Below are 23,974 nucleotides of genomic sequence, written 5' to 3'. Positions count from 1 at the left end.
TTCACCAGCCATACTGGTTCCCCTACTCAACCCAGAACTGCTACAGATTGCCATTCACTTGCTGCAATGGACTTGGTTGTACAAGGGTCTGAGACTTTGCTTAGTGGGTCAGCAGTGATTATACAGTTTTCTCTTTTCTCTTCATAAAGCCAGAGGAGTTTTCCTGTTCTGATTCTTAGCACATGCATTAAGAGCAGTGTGGCCAGCAGATCCAGGGAGCTTCTCCTCCCCCTCTACTCTGCCCTGGTGAGACCTCACCTGGAATATTGCATCCAGTTTTGGGCTTCCTGGTTCAAGAGGGACAGGGATCTGCTTGAAAGAGCCCAATGGAGGGCTACAAGGATGATGAAGGGACTGGAGCACTGTCCTATGAGGAGAGGCTGAGAACCTGGGGCTGTTTAGTCTGGAAAAGAGAAGAGTGAGGGGGGATTTGATAAATGTCTATAAATATCTGAGGGCTGGGGATCAAGAGGGAGGGGACAGGCTCTGCTCAGTTGCACCCTGTGATACGACAAGTGGCAATGGATATCAACATGAGGAGGAACTTCTTCACTACGAGGGTCCCAGAGCACTGGAACAGGCTGCCCAGAGAGGTTGTACTGGAACAGGCTCCCCAGAGAGGTTGTGGAGTCTCCTTCTCTGGAGTCTTTCAAGACCCACCTGGATGCATTCCTGTGTGACCTGTGCTAGACTGTATGGTCCTGCTCTGGCAGGGGGGTTGGACTCGATGACCTTCGGAGGTCCCTTCCAACCCCTAACATCCTGTGATCCTAAGAAACAGTAGTGCTGATAAAACCAAGTGGGTACGGGGGGTGAGATGTAAGGCATGAGAGTCCCCTAAATCACTGCCTTTGCCACACTGTCAGAGCATGAAACCCTGCCCTGTAATGAAATCTCAAAGGATGGAGTTCACCTGTACACAGAAGCCTAGCGACACACAATTTCAAAGTCTGATTTGTTCTTAAATAGAGCTCCTGTCAGAAATGTTTTATGCTAGCACACAAGAGCTGGTTACCACTTACTGTGTCAGAAGCTATGCCAAAAAGGAAGTGAAAACAAACAAAAGAACCAAAAAAAAAAAACAAAAGGAGGAGGATTTCTGCCTCAGACAGCTCTCACACAAGCAGAAGTCTGTGAAGAAACAGAGAAATAAGGCAATATTGGCCAGCATGACAGATGGAGAGTCCTGTGCCCACAGTCACCCAGCATCGTGTTCCTGTTGGTGGTACAGGAAAGGAGACTTTCAAAGAAGTGGAAATCGGCAGTTCAGTTTATTTTTCTAGTAGAAATCTGAGGTTTGTATTATCTGGCACAGGCTGATTGGTATGGTTGCAGTGGACCCTTTAACCTCTCTAACCCTTTTGTTGTGAGACTCAAGGCACCATGGACATGGTAGGCATTGTTCTGCAGTCTCACCATATTTGGGTCTGATTGCCCTTGACCAAGCTGGATAACTCTGCAGACATTTTCCTCACCTCTTCTCAAAGCCAAGTAATGGAAGTTACAGAAACAGAGCCAGGCTTTGGCCAGAGCCTGTGAGAACACACCCATGCACACGGTGTGAAAGACTCAGGAAGCTTTCCAGCCTCTCAAAAGGCTGACATTTGCCTTGCCATATTTCTGTTATGAAATGCTTCCCTTTTATTGTAGAGTAGAAGTGTTGCTTATTATGGGCACTAACAATGTACTCATTCTTATGTCTATCACCCACAAGTAAAACAGAATCTTTCCTTCTACTACAGAGATAAAACTTCATAGCAAAACTCTGCTCCTGCTGCAGACAAACTCAGCCCAAAAGTTTCCTGCTCCAAGAAAAATGTGTATTTTGACATCTTGGATCCATGAGTTCAGTATCACTAATGTCAGTCAGCTGAAGCTTTCAGAAGGCTCTGGTGCTTCAATAAGATGCCAAAAGGAGGGTTTAGAAGACTGACTTTAAGCAAAGACACTTGGAAAGGTTTCCTGGCAGCATTAAGGCACATATTATTTAGCAGGAGCCAACAGTATGCTTTGGGGCTGATTTAACAATGACTGAAGACTTGGAGGTAAATCCATTGATTGCACTCTGCCATGGAAGGGTTCTCATGAGGCAAAAAACAGGATGACGTAACAGAGAGTCGTTAAGACTGAGAAAGCATGACAGAAGGGGATATATGGGGCTCCTGGCAAAGCACTGCAGGCAACACACATGAGAATGGAGCTGCTTGGAGAACAAAAAGGAGCTTTAAGCAATAGCCTTGAGCAATGTAGCAGCCATTTCCTATGGCCTCACAGTCAAGCAGTTTCACAGGACCCTTCTGCTCTGGGTCTTTGCCCTTACAACAATTTAGTGTATGACCTGAGGGACTGCTCATCAGAGAGATTTGGAAAGGTAGTCTGCAGATGGTTAAACTGCAGAGTGAAAATGGAAAACCCATTCTTGATTCAATGCAGGTGGAAGCTCTGGTAACTGGAAAGCAGAGTGTTTTCCTCTCGGCAAACCTGAACCATTTTATGAAGCTAAATCAAAGGAAGTTTATAGCTGGATACCTACTTAAAATACCTGAATTTCAAGAGGTGCTGCTCCCATGGACAGCCAAAGAATAATGGATTTAAGAAGGTAAAAGTACATCCTGGGTGAGCAGAAGCACCTAAGCTCAGAGACAGACTATAGTGAAGTGTGAATTCAGCACAGAAACATCAATATTTCAGTCCCTCAGCCATCAAGAAGGCTCCTGCTTCTCTTTCTAACTGATTAGGCAATGAGGTGAAATACTGGGCTCAAGGGTAGCTGTTATTCACAGCTATATCTTTGCATTCAGAAGCAATTTCATTCATCTGTCAAGAGAAACAGGTCCAGATAAATCTCAAAAGTGTGTGAGAGGATGCAGCCATGAGGAACACAGTAACAAGAGCCCAAGTGCAGCAGCCTGGGTGCTGGTCTTCAAAGATGGCAAATGAGCAATTGAGTCCTGGGGACTAGCTGGACAGGAGCCCCACCTTGTTCCTTGCACCAGGATCCTTATCAACCACGTTGCAACACCGACTGCAGAGATTTCATCTGGGGAATTTCTCCCCCCAAGTCTGACCTAATGAGACGTAGCAATGTCTGTGTGCTGCTTCTGCAGCTGCCTTGTCGTTAGAGGTGCTCATTTCCAGGGTGAGCACGTGATTTCCCATTTCCCTGCCTTAAAAAAACTAATGTAATTATACCCTGAATTCAAGCCTGCTCTGGTTTAGGGAGGGGCAGTGTCTGATACACATAATTTGTAAATGGACATCCTATTGCCATCTCAGGGGCAACACATCAATATTCTCCACTTTCTGACTTTTTTTTTTTTCCTCAGCATTTCAAGCACCACTTCCATTTTTATTTCTCGTCTTTCATTTCTTTTGGTATTTAAAGCCCAGAAGGAATCTGTGCATGAACTTTGCAAAAAAAAAAAAAAAAAAAAGAGGTAAGTGACCATCTAGGTTACTAGCTTCTATCCAAGGAGACAGACTGGTGCCCACAGGAACAAAACTGTGTCCTGCCAACAGATTTTCACCTTCATGCAGATATTTTTTTTCTCATTTAATTTTCATTTCCTTTTCGCTTTCCCATCTATTTAGCTTGTGCATGACTGTAATTTTGCACAGTGGACATCTCATAGTTCAAGCATACATCCATTATTTTGCTACAAAAACATACAGGACTCTGCTTTCTACAGCTCACCCATTAAAATTTCACAGGTGGGAAATTCAAGCACTAAGCTCACGCAGACCTGAGCTATAAACAAGCTCTCTGGATTAGAAAAGCCCTGATTTTCACAGGCACTGTACTCAGAAAAGCTTTGGGCTTAAAATGCCCATAGATGAGAAATGGAAATTAGGTTGTAAGTTGCTGGTTGGAGATATGCCAGCTCCCTACTGCTTCGCTTCTGTTTTGCCAGGCTAGAGGATCACTGACCCAGGGTGGCCTTGAATTTGGATCGAGAGCTCACTTCAGCACTTCAGTGCAGCCTGCTGCTCATGTGAAAGGGCGCAGTCATTTAGGGGTGTGTAGTGGTCCAAACCTGTCATAAAAGCTGAAGAGTACTTCCTTTTGGGGGATAAGGTCCCGTTCAAGATGGCAGGATGAGCTCCATGATTTGCACTCCAAGTTCTGTTTACTTCCCCACACAAGCTCCTTTACTTCCCTGCTACCTCACTGTTTCTCACACCTGCTGAAAGCAGAGTACATTCTCTTCCCAACAGCACCCCACACTCCTGCCTTATATGCATGTGCAGGGATCTTCTGATTGCCTCCTTCATTAAGGAACAGCCAAAGTCTCCTCCCTGTGCCCTAGAAACAGTGAGTCCCTGCTGGCCTTACAGGCTGCCATGATATTGAGTACCATCAGTCCTGCTGGCTCTGTGGGTGACAGAGCCCTGCAGTTATCCCCTAAGGCCTTTCTACTGTCCCCTCTATGCTAATACGATATCTGGGCTCCTCTGAATCTAAATGGATCATTTCCTCTCTCATTTTTCTCATCTCACAGAGCCCTGAGGTATGCTTACATTTTTTTTAGGCTCTGGTAGAGCCTATTGCCCTGCTTCAGTTTGATTTACCTTCATTCCCAGGCAATTGTTTCCCTTTCTTAAGGAGGCCAGTTCCTGGGTTAAATGAAATCAACCTGTTCTTAATAGTATTATTTTTGTTATTAGCATTTTGCTCCTTGTTCACTGGAACACTGGACAGCCTGCCTCCATCAGCAACCTGTCAGTCAACTGAAAGTGGACCCTAAATATGTGGACATACATGCTGTGAAGACAGCTCCCTCTGAAGCTCAGGTATGAATTGTAGGCTCCTACAGAACTTGAGCTGGAGGATGGATATCACACATTAGCAAAGCCAACAGCTCTGCCTGCAAGCAGGGAGCAGATAATGTGGCCAAGGGATGCTTACCTTGGCATGCAAGGAACACCTGGAAAGCCACTGAGGGTGATTCCCTTGGGGGTTCAGGGTGGTACTGGGACAGACTCCACACAGTGTACAATTTGAGGGCTTCTGGGTGAAATAAACCCTCTCTGGCTTCTGCCTGATCCAGTTCCCCTGACATCTAAACACAGCAATGTGATAGTTTAGTGAATTTCCAGGCCAGTCCCATACCCCTACAGGAACAGAAGCTCACAGGATTTCTCCTTGGAGAGATCAGTTTCTAGCCTTTTGTCCTAAAGGTCTGTCACTCCCAAGGCACTGGAAGTGCTTTGCTGCTAGTAGCAATGAGGTAATGGGAACACTATAGTGCTGCAAAGCCTTGGAGAAGTTCATATACTTATGAGGGTGCAATGGCCTAGGGTTAGGCAGCTGGCATAGACCAGCACAACCTTCTCTCCCTGCTCACCACGTGTGGCTTGAACCCTTTGGACAGAGGTTCACTGGGTGTGGGTGCAAGGAATGGTAGGTCAAATGAGAGGCATAAACATGCTTCTAGGGCTGCTGAGGAGCCATCAGAGGGTGAATCTTCAGTCCTTCCTCCATTTGCTCTGAAGTCAATGCAACTTCAACAGACAGACATTATCTCTTACCCCCTAAGACATATATCTAGGATTCAGGGACTGGGCTGATAAAGACATTATGAGGTTTATTTACTGGTGGGAGGTAACACATTTTGTTCCCAGAGCTGGAAGGCACAGCTCAGGTGCTGCAGAGAGAAATACTTAGCAGAATATTATTCCCTGCATCCAGCTGTAATTGAAAAAGCAAGTGAGAGCTGCTCCCTCCCCCTCCCCATGCTTCCGGACAAGGATTATGGTGTCTAAGGAACCATGAAGGACTCTCTCAACAGTATTTCTAGTCTTCTCTTCAGCCTGCTCTTGCCACTGTCCTGACAAGTGTAAATCATATTTCAGTGTAAATCTGGAGCCAGTCCATCTGTCACGTCTGGGTGGCAATGTTGGCTACGCTGTTTATAAATCCACCAAGAATGATGTATTTGTGCTGCGGGATGACATCCCATAATGAGATTGTGATATTCCAGAGCCTGAGATTTGCTATTTGTGACAAAGACAGATTTCATGAGCAGCAAGGCTGCTGGGAGACCTGATGGACATTCATAAGCTGGGGATCCTTCTAACCTACCGAGCCACAACGCGAGAACACAGTTTCTAGTGTTTTTCAGATTGGCCACCCTTAGCTACATACATGGCCAGACAGCTGCATCCCAAACATCACACAGCACAAGATAACTACATGTGGAACAGTACAGACAAGAGCTGCATGTATTTACAAGCCAGCCTATCATATTGATCCAACCACACTTAATATAGTACAACAATAACAAAAAATTCATTTGCGTGTCTAGAACAATTCCAATTATCCTCCTCGGAGACTGAGAAAATTCATCCATTTTATAATGACACTCTGCTTTTTCATTTGCTTCCAGTTGTAGTTTATTTGTGGAAAGCTTAACAAGATTTCTTCATCCTCATTTGTGGCAATAGACATGTGCCGCATGCTTCCCTTCTGTGCTGTGAGCAGAAGTCATACACGTGAGTGCTTCTGCATAGGTGCAAATCTGGGTGGACATTCGCACCACTCTAACTCTTTTGGCTAGTAAAACAACTTACACCTTACTTGTTTCCTTTCTATCTTTAGGAAATTAATGTCTGGACTTAATAAATGAATACATTTAGCTCATTTTAAAAGTAACCTCAGAAATGCTGTCTTGTTCAAGTAAGAGGAAAACTGCTAAAGCACAGCCTCTGCTGAGAGCCCAGCAGAACTAGAGTCATAGAATTATAGAATGGTCTGGGTTGGAAGGGATCTCCAAAGGGCATCCTGTCCAGACCTCTCTGCAGTCAGCAGGGACATCCCCAACTAGATCAGGTTGCCCAGAGCCCTGTTGAGCCTCACCTTGAATATCTCCAGGGAAGGGGCCTCAACTACCTCCCTGGGCAACCTGTTCCAGTGTTCCACCACCCTCATGGTGCAGAACTTGCTCCTCACATCCAATCTAAATTTCCTCTTCTCTAGGTTGGAGCCATTGCCCATCGTCCTATCGCTGCAGGCCTTTGTAACAGTCCCTTCATAGCCTTCTTGTAGGCCTCCTTCAAGTACTGGAAAGTCTCTATTAGGTCTCCCCCTAGGTACTCAGCCTAAGCCTCTCGAGCATCAGTCTTGTTTCTTTGGTGTTTTGTCTTTATATAAACACAGAGTCCTTTGAAATGACTGTTTTACCTTACTGGACTTCTTGTTCTTCACTTACATCAACACATGGACAAACATGGGAAAGAATTTCATGTAAGTTCGTAAGAGAGAAGCCAGAGCATAATGCAAACTCCAAATCCCCTACCCATGCACAGCCCAGGACGAGGGAACTGTGTGGGGTGATGGGTGGGTTCCTGGCAGCTGAAGGCCTCTTTGCCCATCTGAACTGGAAGATGAGTTAGACAAATGAAGCTGATGGTGCCTGCTCTGCCAGGCAATTGTACTCAGTGACTTGGGGCAAGCTTCTAGCTCTAATTTCTCACGATTAGATCACAGACATCCCATTTTACAGGTGGGTAAGATTATGACAAAGCAAAGTGAAGCAATCTGTTTATGGTTCTACAATCTGCCTATGCTTATACAATCTGCCTATGACAATGCAGAACAGCTTTCTGTGTCTTTCAAGGCTGTCACTGCAGGTGACTGCTGCCTGCTCTCCACCTCTGCTGGTGGAACATCCCTATGAACTGTATGGTCACATGTATAAGCAAAGGTATTTCTGTCTCTTCTTTGATCTGCTGCCCACTTCTATGCCTCAACACCTACTAGCTGACCAAAAGAAGCATGGCCAGCTGATGAAGAGTGGTGATTCTGCCACTTTGCTCTGGTGAAACCTCACCTGGAGTACTGCATCCAGATCTGGAGCCCTGCATATAGAGGAAGGACATGGATCTGATGGAGCAGGTCCAGAGGAGGGCCACAAAAATGATCAAGGGAGCTGGACCACCTCTGCCATGAAGACAAGCTGAGGAAGCTGGGGGTGTTCAGCCTGGAGAAGAGAAGGCTCCAGGGAAACCTAATGGCAAACTTTCAGTACCTGAAGGGGACCTCAAGAAGGATGGAGAGAGACTTTTTACAAAGGCCTGGAGTGACAGGACGAGGGGCAATGGCAGATTTAGATTGGATGTTAGGAACAAATTCGGCCCCATGAGGGTGGTGGAACACTGGAACAGGGCAGTGGTTGAGGGCCCCTCCCTGGAGACATTCAAAGTGAGGCTGGACAGGGCTCTGGGCAAACTGATCTAGTTGAGGATGCAGGGATTTAGACTGCATGACTTTTGGAGGTGCCTTCCAACACAGACCATTCTATGATTCTATGACTCTCTGACGTCAGCAGTGTTGTGTCTCCTGAGCCACAGCGCGTGCTTGGCTTACTCTCTATGGCCTCAATCAGGCAAAGGGCTTGTAAAGTGGTGCAGAAAAAGCACTGATGGGGCTTAACATAAAAGGTAGAATCAGGCCACTACAACTGACCATTTAAATCCAGCAGGTCACTGATTCTTTTGTGTCAGTCTCAACTGGCATAATCAAAACCTGGCTGGGTTCCACTTGCAGTCTCTCCATCACACGTTACTTACCATCTGAATTCCCCTGCATTCAGAGAGCACTTCCACCGCTCCTGCCCTGCTCTCTGAAGGAACATCCTCTCACAAATCCCAAATGCCACAGACTGCACACCAGCATGTACAATTCCAGCCATTCCCAGACACACGTCAGTGGTTTTTCCCACCTCTGGTAGGGCAATGCTGTTTACAAATTAATACTTAGGTATATTTCTGCCCTTGAAAAAAAAGAGTAGCACAGCGTGACTTGCAGTGACAGCCCTGTGAAACTGCAGAGGTTCTGTTGCAGAGATGCTGCTGCCAAGAGGTGATCTTGCCTGTAGACAGGAGGCTTGTACAGCCCATGGACATGGTGTCTAGCCAGTGCTTGCGTGGGGAGTCCCTTAGGTGTTTAAAACAGGTGATGAAAAGGCTTTTTGTGTGTGTTTTGTGACCCATATTCCAGGTTTATTATTAGAATCATAGAATCATAGGCTTGGAAGTGATCTCAAGGATCCTCCAGTTCCAACCCTCCTGCCACGGGCAGGGACACCTCACACTAGATCAGGTTGACTAGAGCCACATCTAGCCTGGCCTTAAAAACCTTCGGAGATGGAGCTTCTACCACCTCCCTTCCACCACCAAGGGACAGAAGTCTCCTCTTGCATTACTGATCTTCAGCAAATTGTCATGGTCAGAAAGCAAAACAAAACAAAACAAAACAAAACAAAACACTAATATCGTATTTACTGCTGGAGTTTGGAAAAATCCCAATCCAGTGGTAATTCCATTTCTGCCATGCCTCTCCAGACATTTGCCTGGGGCTGATTTCTGCTGCTGCAGGGGAGGCAGTGCAGTTGTGCTTGTGTATGTCAGGCAATGGAGATCCTGCAATGAAGTTGGTTCTTCTGAACATTTGTCCTCAGACAGTGTATTGTAAAAGAGAAGGAAATCAGGGAAAAAAAATCTTAAAAAAATAATCGTGGGAGACAGCCTATTTAAAAAAAAATAAAAAGAAGAAGTGTGATACTGCTGAGGTCCTTGTGAAGTACTTGGAGCATCTATTTTGTGCTTTCTATGTCTGAACAATGCAGCAGCCTAAAAAACTTGGAAGAAGGTGTCTTTGAAAACTAGAGGCTTCTCCTCTATAAACAGTTACTACAAAGGTTCTGCTTCCCCTCTACTCTTCCCTGGTGAGGCCACATCTGGAGTATTGTGCCCAGTCCCGGGCCCCTTGGTTCAGGAAGGACCTCAGGGAACTGCTTGAAAGAGTCCAGCACAGAGCCACAAAGATGATTAAGGGAGTGGAACATCTTCCTTATGAGGAGAGCCCGAGGGAGCTGGGGCTCTTTGGAGGGGAGGAGCCTGAGGGGTGACCTCATTCATGTTTATAAAGATGTGCAGGGTAAGTGCCAAGAGGATGGAACCAGGCTCTGCTGGGTGATGCCCAATGACAGCACAAGGGGCAGTGGTCGAAGCTGAGGCATAGGAAGTTCCATGGAAACAGAAGGGAATTTTTTTTCACTTTGAGAGTGACAGAACACTGGAACAGGCTGCCCAGGCGAGTTGTGGAGTCTCCCTCTCTGGAGATATTCAAAACCCACCTGGATGTGTTCCTGTGTGACCTGCCCTGGGTTATCCTGCTCTGGCAGGGGGGTGGACTGGATGAGCTCTCAGGTACCTTCCAGCCCCTAACATTCTGTGATTCTGTGAAATGATGCAAAGTTTGGAGAAGTGCCTGTACTATTTTAATTAATTAATGTATTTACTTAAAATCAGATTTCACTAGACTCTACTCCCCATATTCAGCTTCACGTGTGCTCATCTCCATGCTGCTAGCTCAGCATGGGGCTGCAGAAGCTGTCCGAGTTGGAGACATTGGGAACAGTGAGAAGGGAAGGCAATGAGTGCCAGCCAGACTGTCATAGAAGGCAATTTGAGATGAGTAAATTAGCCAGATGCTTCTGAGATATGATCAGTGGCAAAACAGAGCTGGCAAATGCACTGTTATGGTAGCAGCAGTAGCAACCTGATTGCAATAACTGCGTGTGGATGTCTCAAAACTCGTTTCCCCACACTTTTTGCAGTACCAGGAAAACAGTACTTGATCAGTGACATATATTCTTCTTGGATTTCTGAAGCTTTCTCCCCAGCTATAAGTACTTGTGGTATGTGTCATTAATGATATCTCCCCCTGCAGAGGAATGCCATGTGGCAAGAAGCACTGAATGATTTGGCTGGTCCCAGAGCAAGGCAGCACAGAAGAGGCCAGCCTGAGACTCTTATAAGACTTCTGCCAACCCCAGTGGGACCTGTGCCTGCTTGCATAAGCACTTAATTCACTCGGAAAAAAAAAGCCTAACGATGGATGTGTTCTTAGCACAACCCTCTTGACTTCAGTAGAGTCTCCCTTGAAGTGAGCTTGTCCTGACACACACACAGTCGCACACACAGTGTGCAGCCAAGCAGAGCAGCAGAGGCTCTGGCTGGCAGGCCATAAGCAAATCCTACTTGCAGTAGCCCAGTCAGCCTGCTGCCAGGGGTTTGGAACAAGGAGGGGAGGCAGAATGCCAAAGCCATCTCCTGCTGAACTGTACTCTTCCCTACTACTCAGTTGTACTGATGCTGACAAAGGTACTTTGAATCTTTAACTACTACAGTCTGGGGCTACTTCACTAGCAGTCAAAGCTCAGAGCGGCTTCTGATTAAGCAGCTGGATCTCCATCCTGTCACAACCAGCACCAGGACTGCTGTGAAGGCGTTCCTGCCGGCTCGTCTGCTGGTGCCGTTTGCACCAGTGGCTTTAGGAGGCACTGCTGCTCTCTGCTGCACGGCAAGACGAAATTCCTGGTCCTGGGTGTGGTAGCTCCTGCCACAGCAATACGAGGACAGGCAAAATCTCAAGCGCTGCTGAGTGAAACAATGTGAAGTCATTTACTTCACTAGAAAATCTCAGCATGAGAAAGAAAAACTAACATGAGCCCTTCTGGGATGAGCATTATTTGCCAGAGCAGTGAGTAGGATCATTAGCCATTTGTACCTCAAATTCCTGTAGGATATGTGGGAAGAAGCAAATGTACACTGCGTGACATTATGCCTTGTGACAGGAGATTCAGTGTGGAAGCTGTTGGAAACAAGACAAGCACCACTCTGCCCTAGGCCTGATAGATGTTTTCCTGTTTCTTGTACAGCACTAGAAGAAATCATCTCCCTGTGATTTGTTAGAGCTAAGGAATAAGACCACTTCCCTTCCCTTTTCCGCATAAATTCCTTTCAGAATTTGCCTTGAACAAGCTTCTTCCTTCCCTCTGAAAAACTAACCAGCTCTCTCCTTACCCTCAAGAAGGGAAAGCTGACCATTGCCAAAGTACAAAATAATGGTTTCTCTTGTGGGCTTTGGATGGAAAAAAGCAATGTTTTTCTCCAGAATATAACACTTCCATACGCTGAAGATACTTGTGGGAGGTTTTACCTTCCTCTTGCCAAAAAGCTCTTGCCTCTTCCTCACAATTAGTACCAGTGACAAAAATTAGCAACAAAGTACTATGGCATTCTCTTAACAACCCAGTGGGTGCCCAGTGCCCAAATCAGAGGAGACACTCTTGGTTGAGTAAGGCTTCTCTTTTAAGAACGAGTGATTCCTTGTCTTCTCTGTTTCCTGGCAGAGAAAGACTCAGAGACTGTATCTCCATGGTTGCCTGGTTGTTTCTGCAGAGAGACTGGGTTTTGTGACTTTGGGGCTCCCTCCAGGTCTGTGTTCTTTTTCTGTTGCTGAGAAGTAACCTAAATTGTAGCAGTAGGTGTCTAAAGCCTACTTCTGAATTCTTGATAGCATTCTACAAATACTTTGCCTTGCATGAACCACCAGTCTTGACTGAGACACCATTCAATCTGTTCTGCTGTGTCTGATTTGCATTCAGATTTTCTGTGCTCTGCTTGTTTCTCATGAATGCATCAGAGCAGTAAGTGTGCATCCCAGGGTGGTTTACTGGAGACTGCATTTTGGAGCCTGTGATTTAGAAAAAGCCAGTAAAATACCTTTTGATCACTGGGCTGAGCTCAGGTGTGGTTTTGCTCTAATAAAGTGCCCTTAATTTTTGGTGCATTTTCTTTTTTTATTATTTAAATTTAATTGCAGCTGTGGTTGATTAGGCTGACTTTATAGCTGGTAGAGATCATAGAGTCATAGAATCATAGAATCAACAAGGTTGGAAAATACCTCAGAGATCATCAAGTCCAACCTAACCTATCACCCAGCACCTCATGACTAACTAAACCATGGCACCAAGTGCCACATCTAATCTTTTTTTGAACGCCTCCAGGGACGGTGACTCCACCAACTCCCTGGGCAGCACATTCCAATGGTCAATTACTCTTTCTCTGAAGAAATTTCTCCTCACCTCAAGCCTAAACTTCCCCTGGCACATCTTGAGACTGTGTCCTCTTGTTCTGGTGCTGGTTGCCTGGGAGAAGAGACCAACCCCCTCCTGGCTACAACCTCCCTTCAGGTAGTTGTAGACAGCAATGAGGTCACCCCTGAGCCTCCTCTTCTCCAAGCTAAACAGTCCCAGCTCCCTCAGCCTCTCCTCACAGGGCTGTGCTCCAGACCTCTCACCAGCCTCGTTGCCCTTCTCTAGACACGTTTAGGTGTCTTAATATCCTTCTTAAATTGAGGAGCCTAGAAGTGGACACAGTACTCAAGGTGCGGCCTAACCAGAGCTGAGTACAGGGGCAGAATGACCTCCCTGCTCCTGCTGGCCACACTATTCCTGATGCAGGCTAGGATGCCATTGGCCTTCTTGGCCACCCAGGTACACTGCTGGCTCATGTTCAGCTGGCTGTCAACCAGTACCCCCAGGTCCCTTTCTGCCTGGCTCTTTCTGTCAGTCTCTTATTGCAGGCATAAAGCTGAAGCTATATGGTGGCTTAGTAACAACTCTGTGTTTCTAGATAAATACAGTTATAATTTACAAGTTTAAACTTGCAAACTCTCAGTATAACAAACAGAACATGAGGAGTATGGGCTGATGAAGCAGGGTAAGAAGCAGAAAGCCTGCTCCAATGAAACTCTTCACCCTGTCTCCAGCCATTGGTGTGATACTGGCATTTTCCTACAGGTCCCAAATACTCACAAGCTACGTCAAAGGTGAGACCCTTTCACAGCATACATGCTGAACTGTGGCAGGAAACTAATGCCAGCACCTTGGACAAAATAGATGTTATTTCACTACAGGACTAAGAGCTGATCAGGCAAGTAAAATAATGAATCTGGAAATGTGTGGAGGAACTAAGAACTTATCTGACTAGTAGGATCACAAGTCTGTAAAGATGTGAAGACAGAAGTAATCCTCACAGGTGGGGTCTTATCCTAAGTGAAAAGAGATAGCAACCACCACTAACACTAACGAACACCACCGCTACCACTGCCAGCAAGGGCACTGGTTGATAAGAAAGATGCTGGCTGATAAGCATCAGAGACACAACAAAGGTTTCTGTCTAGAGGAGAAAAAGTTGTTGCCCTCTGCACCCTATGGGTCAGAAAGAATGCATATGTTAAAATCCAGAAAGACTGTTTGTGGTTTTGTTGTTGTTCTGAGTGGCCTCTCAGAGCCTATGAAGTTCAGGGCTGGCTATTTCTCATGGCAGTTCCATAGCCCCTGCTGTTTGCCATTCGGCTTGTCCCAGCCGAGTTAAGAGATTACACAGCACGACCCAGTGCAATTCAGCAATATCAGTGATTTCATTGCTGCTGGAATTAGTGAAAGACTTCACCAGTCCTTCATAAATTAAAAGCATAGATGTTGAAGGCAAACAAGTCTGGGAAAGAACATTAAAAGCAACTTGGCTAAATGAGGAGCAGTGGAAAGGAAATATCTTTTATTTGTATAAAATTATAATCAGAAAGAGAAACTGCAACAGGCTCCTCTAGGTAATGAATGTGCTTTGTTGCAGTCTGAGACAAATAGAAATGGCTGCTACCTGTAACTGGTAAATCATCTTCCACAAATGGTCCCTGAGCATCTGTGCACATTTGAGCTGTTGGCAAACACGCTGGCCTGCCACAGAACTTGGCAACAGTTTGGACTCTTTTCTTTTACCATCCCTCCAGCAGCATTTTCAAGAGTGGTTCCCACTGCACCAGTTAGGGGATGTGGTGAGACCCCAGCCTAGCTGGAAGAGGGCTGAGTTCATGAATGCCTTTATTGGGGATTCATTGTGGTTACTATGAGACTTCACCTACTGCTGCAGAGGAGATTGCTGGTGCAGTGCCTCTACATTTCTCTGTGGTGATGAAGGAATCCCTCTGGACTTTTACCCTCCACAGTAATGTGGAGGAAGCTATCTGCCACCATGCACCTGTACTGCAGCATCTGCAGGTCTGGCTGAGGCTGGCATGGCCACATACTGTATTTAAATAGTAGGTTGCTTTTGCTATCTCATTATATCATGAGTTCTATAATTGGAATGCTGTAGGGCAGAGGTTATTTCAGAGAGCTGGTGTCTCCCACTAGGGATTCAAGAGTTTGAATACTGCCTCACTACCCATCTGCATCCTCTGTGAAAGGTTCATACAGCCAGCATCTTCTCTTGACTACAACTTTCTTTGAGAGAAAAATACGTTCTAAGAAGCATCCTTTATTCTTCAACTGCTGCTACAAAGAAGCCTTAAAATAAGAGTTCCTGTAGTATAACACTTCTGAAATATATGTGCCAGGAGTGATAAAACTCTTCTTTTATACTTTGAAAACAAATCTGTTTCAGTTGGGTGCACTCAGACATTCCTTCTGATTTGTTTAACATGCTTCTTCTGTCCAGTCTGTCTGAACAGAGACCAGCTTAATGAAGCCCAAAGATGTCAGGATTTTAGATCTTTTTATAATGTTGTAGATGAAGCAAAAGCAAAACTGCTGTGGGGTGGTAAGCATCAGACAACTGAAATAATATTGATATGTGCCTTGATTTATTGTTTTGCAGCCATATGGCAAGGTTTGTAGTTTCTGAATAGACAGCAGAATTCTCTCAGGAGCTGCCACATCGGGAATCCATGAAGAATCCTTACATCCAAGAACCACCTCACCACACATGCTGCTGTCAGAATGGAGATGCATCCATACCAGAGCTGCAGTTCCCTGCTCCACAACAGCAAGCAGCTCCTGCCTGCCTCATCTGGCATCCCTTCCTTTAGGAAAGAAATGCTCTTTCTGCTGTGCATTCCTGCTCTCTGGTTTTAGTCATCTCCAGGGCAGAGAGGAATTTGTGGAAGCTGGCAGCACCTTCAGCTGTGAGCACTAAGAAACTTCCTCATCTTTAGGCAATGAGATTTGTCATCTCCTCCTTCTCTTTGGCATTATTTCTTGATAGACAGTAAAAGCTTTTTGAATCATCCTGTGGGTTGAACATCCTCATGTTTGCTGAACAAGATAAACCCAACTTATTAACATTTATTTGGCTGCAAAAATAAGCTCTGCACACCCAATGACCTGTGCTCTTCCCCACCCTCAGACAGAAGTCTCACCCAAAATATAATTCAGGTTCCTCGTTACCAATCTACTGTTTTCTTGGACTGAGGGAAGATTTGATGGTCAAAGGCAAGGCTCTTAGTCCAATGGGTGGGTCTAGTGGAGACACCTTGCTTGATGTCTGCTGTGACAACCCATTGGCAGAGAGGGGCTTTGTAAGGCAGAATGGGCCAGGTCCTAAAGCCTTCTTAAGTGAAAGTCAGTGAGAAAGATGTTGCGTTGCTCGAACGTGTCCAGAGAAGAGCAAAAAAACTGGGGAGGGGTCTAGAGCACAGCCCTGTGAGGAGAGGCTGAGGGAGCTGGGGGTGTTTAGCCTGGAGAAGAGGAGGCTCAGGGGAGACCTCATTGCTGTCTACAACTACCTGAAGGGAGGTTGTAGCCAGGTGGGGGTTGGTCTCTTCTCCCAGGCAACCAGTGACAGAAGGAGAGGACACAGTCTCAACCTATGCCAGGGGAGGTTTGGGCTGATGTTAGGAAGAAATTCTTCACAGACAGGGAGATTGGCCATTGGAATGTGCTGCCCAGGGAGGTGGTGGAGTCACCATCCCTGGAAGTGTTTAAGAAAAGCCTGGATTAGGCACTTAGTGCCATGGTTTAGTTGATTGGATGGTGTTGGGTGATAGGTTGGACTTGATGATCTCAAAGGTCTTTTCCAACCTGGTTAATTCTGTGATTTTGTGATTCTGAGTGAAGAGTTAGCAAATGGGAACCCAGTACATTTCATTGAGTCATGACCGTCTGCAGCAAGATTGCATTTGTCGGGTAGGCTTTATTGCCACCCAGAGACACTGTGTCTCTGCTGAGATCAGGCTTCACGTCAGAAAAGATGCAGTACAGATAGCTGCAGCTGGCTAGATAGGCAGTGCCCGAAGGATCTTGCTGTCCTAATAGTTGAAGATGAGAGAAAGAAAGGATTTTTGTTTCTATGCTGTAGACAGAAAATGGATAAGGTGTACCTCCAAACCATACACTGCTGCTTAGGGTCCTGAAGCAGCTGGCAATGCTTCTGGTGATTACACAACCAGTCTGGCTCTCCACTATTCAGTTTCTTTGAATTCCTTTGCATCAGAATTAGAGTGACCAAGTCAAAATCTGGATGTGCACTAGAACATCCACCCATGTTTATGTGAATAGGCTGGAATAGTTAGGATTTAACCCTAGATCTTTCTGGTATCTAACGGAAGGTAAATTTTCAAATTGGTCTCCTGTAAAGGGGGCATGTGTTTCAAAGCTGAGAGTTGACAGAAGGAAACACCTAGCTGCAATTATTTCACCATCAACTAGGTTTAGTCTGAGAAAGATTGAAGTTTCCTGTTGGCAATGGCTGGGGGAAAAAATAATAAAATAGGATGCTTCACTACGCACTCACTACAAGAATATTAGATAAATAGATCTACTTGCTCAGTGTCATCCATCACCACACAAGTCACTCAAAAAAATCCGGATATAAAGATATGAAAAAAAAAACCCAACATTGAAGAAAATGTTAATTTTCCTTGAAGTTTAAAACCCTTTCAGAAATTGGAGAGAAATTTCCTAGATTTTTTTTTTCTAGATTCCTTTTACATTCTTTTATGAATCTTTTATACTCCATCTTTTGTACATATGGCCCTCAGAGTACGTCTCTTTCATATTGAGACTAGTTGTTACCTACAGGGAGAATGATTTGGGATGCCCCCATGCTAAGTGCCCTACCTTGACATACCTGGAAATGCTGAAAAATATTTAAGCTGCCTAAATGGCACTCTCCATCACTTTCCAGTTTGAATAACTCCAGGAACCCTATTCAGCCCCTACTCTTCTCAACTAACCTGAGAGCCATCACTTCAGATTTCATTTACTCCATGCTCTCAGTCATGCCATGTCAAAGGGCATCATTTAAGATAGTCATGCTACTGTGGAGGATTCCTTTCACCTTTGAACTTTCTATAGCTGCAATCTGAGGCAGTTAAAGAACATGACTCAGAACATGTCTACACAATGAAGTGCAATGCAGAGATTTTCAGCTACCATTGATTCATCTTGTAGTGTAAATTGCCGTGACTCAAAAGAGCCACTACGTAAAATGAGATTATGGACAGCTTCCAGAGCTGAGATTTCTGTTACAATAGTTTGAACCTTTCAGTACCTTCAAAGCACCAGAGATTAACTGGGAAGAGTTAAAACATTTGAATGCATGGTCAAACATTTAAAAGGCAACCTCTGGTAGTTCTTACTGAAAGGCTGCCTAAAAGACTAATAGATATCTGGTAGAAATTGGAAGCCTTCGCCTTTCAAATGTGGACATTTGGGACACTTCATTTCCTCTTCCCATCTTAAACTTACCCTGAAGAATCTTGTTTTACATAGACCATCAGGAGCTCAGCACTCAAAATGGAGGTAGTCAGAGTAACTACTTACTCTTGAGAATTTGAGTAATTAAAAGCAGACCTCTGCTGCTGTCTTCAATTACTAATGATATAGCAAAACTGAACACTTCGTGGCATTTCCTGTAGGATTATGAGCCTCAGGTTTGGGTTTCTTGGTATATTCCAAGCAGAACACTGGACATTTAAAGGAAACTCCCTCCAAATGAAACAGAAATTCTACTTGGTCTGCATTTTAAAATTCTAGTGACTTTTTATTCATGAGAGGCTAGAACTCTCTCCCTTAAACAAAACCAAACCCAAACCAAACCCATGGAGTTATAATTTACTTGGAGAGAAATTAATTTATCAAAACCTTGCTTTTTAACACTATTTCTGTTCAGCTTCACAAAGAATCAGACTTCTGGCCAGAATGCAGTTTGGTCAGATCCCTGTAACTGAACTTCCTATTCTGGCTGCATTAACTGCATGCAGCAAGCTCTGGACCAATTGTAAACTGGCAAAAGCAATGGCAGAGCCATAGATCATGTGCAAATACTGAAACAGACAAAGTGTGAGGAACTAACAAAAGCTGCTGGCAATGCCATAAGGCAGCAGAGCTAATGAGTCCCACCTCACTGGTAATGTTAAAGTATCATCATGGACTTGAGGAAATATTTCTCTTTTTGACATACTCTCACAAGAGAGGAGGTTATGACACACAAAAAAATGATTCTACTACATACAGAACTATGTTAACAACAACAAACCAAAGAAACCTCTCACCTTTTTTCCATGTATAGAATCTAAGACTCCAGAATTTCATAATGACAGAGTTGTAAAACTGCCTTTTCTATTTCCTTTTCTTTAATCTTATTCTCTATAGGCATTATGACATTTAAATGTAGTTTTGTATAGTATTTAACCCATAACCAAAATGCTCTATAGGCATTATGACATTTAAATATATTTTTCTATAGTATTTAATAAATTTAACAAAAGCTGCTGGTAATGCCATCAGGCAGCAGATCTAATGAGTCCCACCTCACTGGTAACTTTAAAGTATCATCATGGACTTGAGGAAATATTTCTCTTTTTGACATACTCTCACAAGAGAGGAGGTTATGACACACACAAAAATGATTCTACTACATACAGAACTATGTTAACAACAACAAACCAAAGAAACCTCTCACCTTTTCTCCATGTATAGAATCTAAGACTCCAGAATTTCATAATGACAGAGTTGTAAAACTGCCTTTTCTATTTCCCTTTCTTTAACCTCATTCTCTGTAGGCATTATGACATTTAAATGTATTTTTGTATAGTACTTAACCAATAATAAAATTTTTTTCAATATTCTAAGCTCTTTGACTTGTTTTCTTTCACATAATTTCACTATTTTCAGCAGGTTTCTTAAACATTTTGCTCTGGATGAAAATAACTCACTCCAAATGTGCAAAAATGCTTAGCTGCCTATAGCTAGCACAACTCAGCATTTACTCCCTCAAAATCAGATCTGCCTTTCTGTTTATGATATAGAAGCCTGATGATTGTACAATGTGAACACTCAATCTTTTGGAAAACTTCTTTTGCCTTGACATTTTTCCTTTAAGTATAGCCTGCATTTTGGTAACAGAAGTACAGCTGTGTGTTTTCCTTAAGGTAATGTGCGTGCACATTACAAGCACTACAGATCTCTATACCACTGTTCCTTATCTAATACAGCCATAAATCTTTGTCACTGGCACACCTCATCAGTCATGATTTTATGGTTTCTTCCACATCATTGCTCAGAATACTAAACAGCATACGCCCAAGAACTGAGCCTAAGCTACATACCTAGGCTGTGATAAACTCTTGTTAATAGTTACCCTCTGGAGATTAGCATATAATAACACTTAGAAAGGAACTCCTCAAGAATTAAGACTTTTTCTCACAAAAAAACAATTTGCATAGTGCATAGAATGTTGCTAGAAGACCGCTGGCTGCCAGGTAGGGATCACGTAAAGGTATCTCTACTTACAATGTTTATTCAGGCATTCACAGTGCATGAATGATCATGCAAAGAAATATTAAACAGAAGTCCTACAGTAGCAGGCTCTTTCTTTGATAACAGACAACTCTTCTGCAGTCTAAGGCATCAACCAGTCTCTAGTTATAGGACCACAGCACAGTCTGACAGTAGCCACCATCTGCAGTGCTGGGATTATCCAGGTGTTAGTGCAGGCTGGCTCTAATGGATGTCCCTTCCCCATGTTCTTACCTTTACTTCATCTCGGGCAGCCTTCTCAGTGTCTGGTGGTCTCTGGGGATAGCACAGGTGACCAAAATGAGCAGAAATAGCATCAAGCAAGTTAACTAGAGAAATTGTCTTTCTTCCATTACTGTCTGCAGTTTTGATGCCAGTTTTGACTCCATAGATTGTTGCATCGGTCTATTAAAGAGAGAAAAATATTTCTGAAATTCAGGCCTGAACTTTAGAGGAAAGAGAGGACTGTGCCTAAAGATACTCACAAGTGCGGAAACAAAAATGTTTGCCAAACATTGAGGAGATTTATCATCAGTTTCATGGTATTACAGGGCTAGAATCTGCAAAATGTCCAAGGAAGCTCAAAAGCATTGAAGCTCACTGAGATGAATAGGGCAAAACGCAGGCCTGTCAGAAGATGCTCTTAAATATTTCATTGAACTGAGTCTGAAAGGCAAAAGACTGGACCCAATCTTATCCAGTTTCAGGAAAACAAAAGCCCAAGGCTAACTCTTCGAAGGTAATACCAACGTCAAATTCTAGAAAGATAACTGAATCTATAATTCTTTTCTTGTTTTACTCATTTTATCTATAAAGCAGTTGACAACTTTTCAGATACATTAAGATAAAGTGGCTTGCACTGAAGGGCTAAGTCAGTGGGTCCACAAATAGGAGGGGATACTGGATTCCAGCCAGCTACATGCTGGGCTGTGCTGTCACGGTGAACACCAAAGTTCACCTTTAGGTGTGATGTGATGAAGATGTAGTTTGGAATCAAGGAAGAAATACCATAGTGCTTGCATAACGATTAACTTTTCCATAGTTCAAAATCAAACCAGACACCAGAAACCAAACTGATGAGCACTCCAGCACAAACAGAATGTTGCTATGTTGTTACTGGAGCAGGTCCAGAGGAGGGCCATGAAAACGATCGGGGGGTTGGAGCACCTCTGCTATGAGGACAGGCTGAGGGAGCTGGGGGTGTTCAGCCTGGAGAAGGGAAGGCTCCAGGGAGACCTAATAGCAGCCTGCCAGTACCTGAAGGGGGCTAGAGGAAGGATGGAGAGAGACTGTTTGCAAAGGCCTGCAGGGACAAGACCAGGGGCAATGGCTTCAGACTAGAGCAGAGCAGATTGAGATTGGATGTGAGGAACAAGTTCTGCACTATGAGGGTGATGGAACACTGGTACAGGTTGCCCAGGGAGGTGGTTGAGGCTCCTTCCCTGGAGATATTCAAGGTGAGGCTCGATGAGGCCCTGGGCAGCCTGATCTAGTTGGGGATGTCCCTGCTGACTGCAGGGAGGTCAGACTGGATGACCTTTGGAGGTCCCTTCTGGCCTGGCCCATTCTATGAGTCTACTGCATGACCCACTGACTGCATAAAGCATTACAGAGGGCTGTGTAAAGGGTAAAAGCAGCTCCAGCTGGTGAATCTGCTCCTGTGAAGAGAGAGGCAGCACGAGACCCTGGCCCTGCCTGCCCTGCCTTCCATCTGTGTACCACTCTCGTCCTGTTCCCTGTCAGCAGGGACACCACCCTGCAGCCCACGGACTGGCCGCAGCACAGGCCCCTTGTGCCTGCTCTGACTGGCCCGGGGCAGTTCCTGACCCCCAGGCTGAGATGTGAGCCTATCTGTGGGAGCCAGGTCAGGCCTGTTGAGGGGAATCAGGGTCAGACACCAGGTGGGGTGGGTGGCTGGGGCTAGGGGGGCCGGGCAGGACACCAGGCTGCAGGCCCTACAGCCTGCACTGCAGTGTTTTGCTTTGGTGAAACTTTGGCTCTAGCTCCTGAGCTAGCAAGGTAATCTCCCTTGCATTCTCCTTCTTTGGACCTGCTCATTTTCTGTGAAAGCTTAAATGCACCCTGGGCCAGAAAGATAACCTGAGTCACGTGTGGTGTGGGAGGCCAAGGCACAAGATCTCACTCCATAGAGCAGACCTGTGAGTTACAAGAAAAGCCAGACTTCCTTTCCACTCTCTGACTTCTGGCATGTCCTGCCATCTCATACTGTTCCACCCTGGGAACTCACAGGATCACAGGATGTTAGGGGTTGGAAGGGACCTTCGAAGATCTTCAAATCCAATCCCCCTGCCAGAGCAGGACCGTAGAATCCAGCACAGGTCACACAGGAACACATCCAGATGGGGCTTGAAAATCTCCAGAGAAAGAGACTCCACAACCCCTCTGGGCAGCCTGTGCCAGTGCTCTGGGACCCTCACAATGAAGAAGTTCCTCCTCATGTTGAGGGGGAACCTCCTATGCTGAAGTTACATTACCCCTTGTCCTTTCACAGGATGCAACTGAGAAGAGCCTGTCTCCTCCCTCTTGACACTCAGCCCTCAGATATTGATAAACATTTATTAATTCCCCTCTCACTCTTCTCCAAACTAAAAAGACCCAGGGCTCTCAGCCTCTCCTCATAGGGCACAGCTCCTTAATCATCCTGGTTGCTCTCCGTTGGACTCTCCATTGGGAACAAACCAGCAGCTCTGGAACCTGAGCCTGAGGGCAAAAAAAAATCAGAAATAGGGAGCAAACCCATGTGGTTTCACTGTATGAATTCAACTAGAATAATTTATTGCACCTGCTCCTTTGAGCACAGCACTCTAGAAACCTGTTCCCAGCTGTCTGCATGTAAAGGAAGCCTAGTGCAATGATTTACAGCTGGTGAGTTCTTAAAAGATTTTTTTCTAAGTACATTATCGTATTATTTTTCTCTTTTGATTCCACTTCTGGATTTACATGTTAACACATGGCAATAGAAGAGCTGTGAGATAAAATGAAAGACAATTTCCATAGTAAAGTCTTAACTGATTAGTATCCTTAATTTATTTAGGGTTTCTTTCATAAAGCTTTTCTCACAGATTATCCTCTGCTATATTCCTTGTAGTGCAGGCCTAGAATAAAGAGAATTTGCCAGGACTTGGGGGTGTTGCATGTTTCATCTCTGAGAGGCTTATTCAGAACTACAGGGAAGATTTACAGGTTTGCCTTTTTTGGAAGCCTTTTGCTTATAGCTTTAACACTGTGGAGAGAATTGCCTCTGCTTCTGTTTCCTAGTTTTAACACAGAGGTTTCTTTATCATTGCTAATTCTTCTGTTTTAGCCCTAGTCTTAAGAAATTATTTTCATAATTCTTAATTTATGGAGTTAAGAGGTTACTTGCGACTCACAAATTGTGTTTTGCTTAAAAACAAGGGGGAGAAGCATTCACCTTACCTGAAAACCTGAAAACACAACCTGATGTAACGAGGCTCAGAGTATATAGAGAAGTGAAGAAAAAGGAGAGATGTGAGTTTTGTTTTTGTTCAACCATCATGTGACGT

This window comes from Indicator indicator, chromosome 13 (assembly GCF_027791375.1).
Source record: "Indicator indicator isolate 239-I01 chromosome 13, UM_Iind_1.1, whole genome shotgun sequence".
NCBI lineage: Eukaryota > Metazoa > Chordata > Aves > Piciformes > Indicatoridae > Indicator > Indicator indicator.
This window is presented reverse-complemented; position numbering follows the sequence as displayed.